The sequence below is a fragment of the Crocuta crocuta genome, unplaced genomic scaffold (assembly GCF_008692635.1).
Source record: "Crocuta crocuta isolate KB4526 unplaced genomic scaffold, BGI_CrCroc_1.0 scaffold811, whole genome shotgun sequence".
NCBI lineage: Eukaryota > Metazoa > Chordata > Mammalia > Carnivora > Hyaenidae > Crocuta > Crocuta crocuta.
This window is the reverse complement of record NW_027530352.1, coordinates 113,317-120,597: the sequence shown is the minus strand read 5'-3', so window position 1 is coordinate 120,597 and position 7,281 is coordinate 113,317. Positions and strand designations below refer to the sequence as shown.

Genomic DNA, 7,281 nt, shown 5'->3' with positions numbered 1-7,281 from the left:
CTAAATCTGTACTTTGCCTCATCAAACCTAACTAAAATTTTTCCCAGAAAGTGCCCCTTCCTATCTGGAATTTCTTAACGCTTAAAATCTGCTAATATCTCATATTAATAGTCTCACCCTTCCATTGTTTCTATTTCTTGTGCTTAAAATATAATTAGCCCCTAATCCTAATGTACATATGACTTCTCGGAATCAAAATACGTGCTGACAACATATCAAACAGTGGTGGGCGCTCAAAAGCACACCCCCCCCCCGCAGTAAAATATTTTTGATTCGATGGGATTTTTAGAAGCTGTGTGACCCAAATGATTTGATTCATTATTCAGTTGCTCTGTCTTTAACTATGTCTTCCAATTAAAGGGAAAGAAAAATAATTTTTCCTCTACTCTTTCAAGTGTTTGGCTGAGATCCCTGTGATAAAAGACAGTTTTCTCAAGAGAAAAACACACGGAAGTTTATTAATGTTCAACAACAGAAAGTCAACTGACAAAATTTAAAGGTCAAATTGGCTTTTTTCAAGGCTTCACGGAGCAGACAGCATCCCACCCAGGGACAGAAAGGAGTCCTGCTGACCTACAGAAAACGAAAGGCCCTTAAAGGTGGAAAGACAGCAGAAAAAGGGAAATAGCAAAGAAAGAGTGCAATGTTTCATCAAGGCCATCCTCCTGCGGGCACTGGCTGGGCCTGCTGGGTCTCTCCCCAGCGCGCACTAGCTTACTTGCTCCTTGAGTGGCTCTAGGCTCCGTTCCCGGGGTAGGAGACTGATTAGATTAGGCGGTCAGGCTTGGCTTGCTGATGTGGGGTTTTGCACAGATGACTCCATTTGGGGTCTGCTGTGTCCTCTGTAACATGTCCCTCATGTGTACATGGGGCGGGGGGACACTGAGCTCCACAGGTGCCTTAGAACTACAGCTTAAATACCATCTTCAGCTTGTCGGGAAGCAAGAATTCCTGTCCCCTTCAAGGGTCCTTCTAGCTGGACTAAGAATCCCATTGACGTGAGAAAGATTAATAGGAGAAAATCAAAGTTAGCAGCAAGCACGTGGGGAGTCCACACGGACATGGAAGTTCCTGTGACAGCCAGGCCACACAGCAGGTGTGTCATCCTGAACCCAGGAGGAGGCCGCGGGGCTCTGGGGCCTGGAAGGGAAGGAATGCGCTTCACAGGGCGATCGGTGCAGATGCTGACTAGACGTTTGCCCTGTCCTACGGATGGGCCACTCGGATAAAATGTACCGCCACCAATAACCCTATTCTGGGAAAGACCCGCAATCTAGACTCTTCTGTGCAGTCAATGGCCAGGGTTTCTCTGAGCCCGTGGGGTGTCTTTCCCTCCAGCTCGGGGGCGCATCTGGCAGCGGCTCGCCCTTGGCCCCCACAAGCTGAAGACAAAAGGTGAGTGGGGACGTCAGCCACCGGAAGGTTACCAGGAAACAAGAATAAAGTCGGCCCGGCAGATTTAAGTTGCGGCCTTCGCCACTGGCAAGGGTCTAACGCTGTCTGCTGGTGTTGCTGGGTGAACTGGGGAGGCCCTGAGCCCTAAGGCCTGGACCACGCGCGTGTCAAAGATGTCACAGAAGGCTCTTGGTCTCCTCATGAGAAAGAATTCAAGGGCAAACACAACAAGCAGGTACAAGCAGGCAAGTTTATTAAAGCAGAAGTACACTCGAGATGTGAGAGCAGGTGAGAGAGAGGGAACCAGGGGTGGGGTTGCTTCTGTCTTTTATTGACAGTTGTTAACAAGGGGGTGGGATATTTATTACTGGGGGGGTGTCTTGGAAGCAGGGTTTTGTGCCTTTTCCTCCTCACTTGCTCAGGTTTCCTGTCTTGGCCATCTTGGGCCCCTCCTGTGTGATGGGGCTTCTCAGGGGACTGCAGCGGGGACAGGGCTCTGACCCTCCCCACAGCTGGGCACGGCCTCCTCCCTGCTGGCCTCCAAGCATCCTAATAGAGCCTAACTAAGTGCCTACTGTGACGCTGGAATTAACCTTTGCCCTTCCTGGTAGAGAGGGAAGGAGAGACATCTTGGTAAATCTACTTCCTGTTTTTAGAGATAGAAGAGGAAGACCAAGAACTTTTCTAATCTCTGCTTTATCTCAAATGCCTTCCGCTCAAAATAAACCTTGTGCCAGAGTGGAATATTTGGGGGGGGGGGTCTTCTGTTACCTTTCAATACCTAATGCTAATACTTTGTTAGTATTTGTTAGTACAGTATTAGGTCTGTATTAATAAAAAACCTGAGGGGCACCTGGGAGGCTCAGTCGGTTAACCATTCAACTTCAGCTCGGGTCATAATCTTGCGGATCGGGAGTTCAAGCCCCTTGTCAGACTCTGTGCTGACAGCTCAGAGCTTGGAGCCTGCTTCAGATTCTGGGTCTCCCTCTCCGCCCCTCCCCCACTCACGCTCTGTCTCTCCCTGTGTCTCAAAAATAAATGAAACTAGGGGCACCTGGGTGGCTCAGTAGTTAAACGTCCGACTTCAGCTCAGGTCATGAGCTAACAGTTCGTGGGTTTGAGACCCGCGTCAGGCTCTGTGCTGACAGCCAGCTCAGAGCCTGGAGACTGTTTCTGGATTCTTTCTCTAGTCTCTCTGCCTCTCCTGGGCTCTATCTCTCTCTCTCTCTCTCTCTCTCTCATAAATAAATAAAACATTAAAAAAATAAAAAATAAATGAAACTAACAAAAAGATTTTTTTAGTTAAAAAAATAAAAAATAAATGAAACTAACAAAAAGATTTTTTTAGTTAAAAAAATAAAAACCCGAAATCTGTGCTGTATTTCTAAGTAATACGGAGAGAATATTTCTAAAAATTGTAAAGCAAACTAAAGCTCTCTCTTTACAATACTTTTAAGGGTTTGTGTGTTTTTTTCCATTTTAAATCTAATGTTCTGGGTTAATGTAATTGGGTGCTTTTTCTTATATTTTTAGATATTTATATCTCCATTTCAGACAGTTTGGATTATCTAATCATTTCAAGTTAGAAAGCCTTGGTGAGGCATTGAGAACACCATGTGGACATGGGGGGAAAGATTAGGAGGGAAAGGGGCCGAGAAGGCAGAAGGAAGGAACAAGTATCAGTCCTTCCCGCAGCCTGATGACCGGCCCTGCCTTGGCTACATCCGATTTTCCCCTTTCCCTCCATGGCCAGCTTGTCTTCCTAAGGACTGAAATTTTACCCTACCCAGAAACGGTGACTTGTCGCACAAAGGAAACTTTATCCACAGCAAATAAAGAGTTCACCAGGAGTCACTTCCAAAGTCACGACTCCCTGAGCAACGGTGAAGGGGTTCCTTTTATTTAGGGTGAGGATGAATGTTTAGAAAAGGGGAGCCTTGCCATCATGTGTAGCGGCGGGTATAAGGTCTCACCTGTGCCTTAAGGAAACACGCCAACACATACATTGCATGTTATGTAAACGAGGCTTGTGCTCCTCCTTGGAAATTTCAGTATGATAGTGAAGTAAGGGTCACTGTCAGCCATTCCTTGGGTCGCCCATGGTCCATCTGCACAGGCGTGCGGGGACAGAAGTTCAAACTGGTCTGGGTGATCTAGGGCCCGCCAGAGCTCTCCTGGGCAGTGAATGCTTGGAGCTAGTTTCAGTTTCCATTACCAGACACTACGCCCCTCAGATCTTTTGCCTAAATTAAGACACGCGCTGGAAAGGAGCTTAAGAGACAAACGTCAGTACAAGCAGGTGAGCAGTAAAGGTAAAGTTCTGGTGACATTGTCACTCTCCTCCAGTACTGCACCCACTTACCTGCTGGATTTCCATCTGGCAAAGAATGAGAAGACCAAATTCTCTGTCAAAAATTTGGTTACGGTGAACCTTTACAGATTTATCCTGAATATTGGGTCAAACGCAGAAAGACATATATATTCAAGGTGATTGCAACATTGTCTTTGTACCAAATTTCATCAAACCTAAAACACTCACCATTGTAAGCAAAATAGACCATTATGTACCAATAATCTGTTAAAAAAGCAAAATTCAACTAATTAAATCTGAAGATCTAATTGGGTTCATTAAATGAAAATTCAAGAGTTGGGCAGCATGTGAGGAGCTGTATAAGATGGAGGACTTCATAGGAAGAAGAGTGAGGCAAGGAAGTTATGAACAAAAGAAAAGAAAAGAGGGTCTCAGGCCAGATCACCTTCCCTTAAGGGAAAGGCCTGGGGGTCTGATCGTGCAGATGACCTCCTCTACCTTGGGAGGATGAACAGGGTTTCTGAGACAGATGACCCCTTTGGTGCTTATCAGAGAGTCACTCATGTTCATTTAGCTGTTCTTTTTTTTTTTTAATGTTTTTATTTATTTCTGAGAGAGAGGGAGACAGTATGAGCAGGGGAGGGTCAGAGAGAGAGGGAGATACAGAATCTGAAACAGACTCCAGGCTCTGAGCTAGCTGTCAGCACAGAGCCCAACACGGGGCTTGAACCCACAAACCGTGAGATCATGGTCTGAGCCGAAGTCAGACGCTCAACCTTCAACCGACTGACCCACCCAGGAGCCCCGCATTTTAGCTGTTCGGACAGGCGTGTTTGGGAAAGTCCTCTAAGAAGATAATGCAAATGCCCATGGCAGTCACATACATGAAATGTTTAAGCAAGATCAAAACAGCGTAAGGAAGTTAACGATCAAGTCTAAGATCAAGAATGTTTAAGGAAGATCAAGAGCGGAGGGGACAAGGGTCGAAAGTGAGTTCACAGAGACAGGCAGGGGTCAGATCATGCCAAGCTGAGGTTTGCAAATCATCCTAAATTACCATTCTAAGTTTTGGGCATGGGAGTAGCATAACCCAACTTACATTTCTTTGGACGTTCGCTGCCACAAGTGTATTGTGAACACAAAGTGCAGAAGTAAGGCTACAAGTTAGGGAACCATTGTCACGGTCTGTTTGAGAGATGATGGCGGCTTGGCCTAAAGGAGGCAGTAGACAATCACTAGGCAGAGGATGTATTTGACAAGTGTAACTAATCAAGTTTGCTGCTGGGTTTGGCGTGTACTGTGTAGAGGAGGAAAAAATACTTTTCCCTCTAAACTTCTGAATTCTTGACTGACATTCCCTGTAACAAAAGGCAGATTAAAGAGAAAACTAACCAAAATTGCATTAACATGCATGCCTCATGTATACATGAGAGATAGGAAAATTGAGTAAACTCCCCAGGATGGCCAAGTCACCACTTCCTATATCATCTTCAGCTAAAGACAAAAGAAAGGATGGTATTCATGTTGAGGGTGGGGAGGGGAAGGACAGTTATGAGACGATCTCAGGAAAAGCAAGGTAGACAAGAGCAAGGTTCGTTATGCACATTAAAGCACGTGTCTTTTCCATTAAAATTCTCTGGTAATTTACAGTCTTCCTTCCTGGTACTTACAAATGAAGATCTCCATTAAAACTATAAATGTCTCTTACAATAAAGTAACTTCTAGTTTCAGACATTCTCCTATATCTGCTGTTTCTCAAAAATAATCAGTTCAAAAATCCTTATGAGAAAGAGGCATGGTTTGGGGTGACACATTCAGCTACCCTTCAGCTGTGAAAGATACAAGGAAAATACCTTGATTTGAATGAAGCTTATCTTGATCTATAAAAGTCAGTAAGATCCTTGAGGGAAGTTCCTGAGTTAAGGGATTCACAAAAGACTTATTTAGCCAAAAAAAAAAAAAAAGCATTTACATACACTTGTAAAGGACTAAGAAAGAAATTCTGAAAGAGTGAAAGGAAAACAGAAGGACCCTTAGGGAGAATAAGCCTCTTATTTCCTATTTGTATTTGCCCTTGAACTAACCTATGCTATCCGTCCCTCTATAAAATACACTGAATGTACTCCCGCTAGTTGACTGGGCTTTCTTCAAGTGTTTGGCAAGTATTCTTTTATTGCATAAATGCAGAAAAAATTAAATATTTTAATGACATTTTAAAATTATGTCTATTTTATAAATGTTAATGAAATACTTTGGAAATACTGTAAAGCAACATTTGCTAAAAGTAATTCATTGATATAAAGGGTAGCAATAACATCATTGGATAACTAGGGGATTACATGCTAAGACTGAAAAAAGTGATTAAAATGTCTCAGAATTTAAGCAATAGTAAAGTTGTATATATGTTTTCAATTAAGTATATACAATTAAACATATTCTTTTTTTAATTTTTTTAATGTTTTATTTATTTCTAGGAGAGAGACAGAGAGAGACAGCGTGAGCAGGGGAGGGTCAGAGAGAGAGGGAGTCACAGACTGAAACAGGCTCCAGGCTCTGAGCTGGCTGTCAGCACAGAGCCCGACGCGGGGCTCGAACCCACGAACCGCGAGATCATGACCTAAACGAAAGTCGGACGCTTAACCGACTAAGCCACCCAGGCGCCCCTAAACATATTCTTTTAATAAAGATTTTTGTAGAAAGATCAAAGTATACTTTCTTTTCCCTGCATTCAAATTTTTACTTGTTAGTTAATAACAAATTAATTCCTCTTATAAGAGAGTTTAAAAAATTTTTTTTTAAATGATATATTATCTGGGGGAAAAAACCCCTCTACTGAGATATACTTAAAGACCTAGATGGATGGAGAGATTCAGTACTTTTCAGATTAGGAAAACACAGTATTTACCATGCAAAATGCTATTTTTCAGTGCGACAAATAATTATAATCCTTCAGCACTGCAAGTAGACTAATCAGTGGAACAGTGAAAACTCAGGAAATAATTTGAAGTGAAATATTCAATATATGAGCAATTAATTTCCTCAAATTAGTGGAGAAAATAGTTAATATGTTATACTGATGAGCCAGCTGGTTAACTTTTTAAAAGTTAATTCTCTACACAAGAAACCAAGTTACAGTTAAGATTTTTTTAGTGGCTGTCCTCATTATTAGTAAGATATAGTAGGAACTGCTGTTGAAAATGAAAGCTGCTACGCCTTTGGTGGAAGAGAATTCAGCAAAACACCTGCAAGACCTTAAAATTCTCTGTTACTAGCGCCTCTTTTTCGACATCTAGGAAGCTAGTATTTGGAGCATTATTTCCCCCCCGTAGAACAAGGAGAAAACCTCTGGCACAGTCTAAGGCACCTAGTTAGAAAATGCACGCATATTTATTTGTACAGATAATAACAGAAGATTTTACTCTCTGTGCTCTTTAAAATGTATCCTCTGCAGTGTTACAGTTTCGTCGTTTAATGAGGACGGGGTACGAAACGCGTTAAATGAGAACGAGGGGAAACAGCCCGGAGCTCGAGGACTGCGGCTCCGAGAACAAAGGCGGCGGCCCGGCTTGCGCCCC

General features: G+C 43.1%; 1 protein-coding gene across 1 annotated transcript in view; it reads right to left on the bottom strand.

The window, feature by feature from the left end:
• Positions 1 to 7,281, bottom strand: part of H2BC12 (H2B clustered histone 12) — a 17,183-nt gene that overhangs the window by 6,661 nt on the left and 3,241 nt on the right. The gene's annotated exons all lie outside the window — the stretch shown is intronic.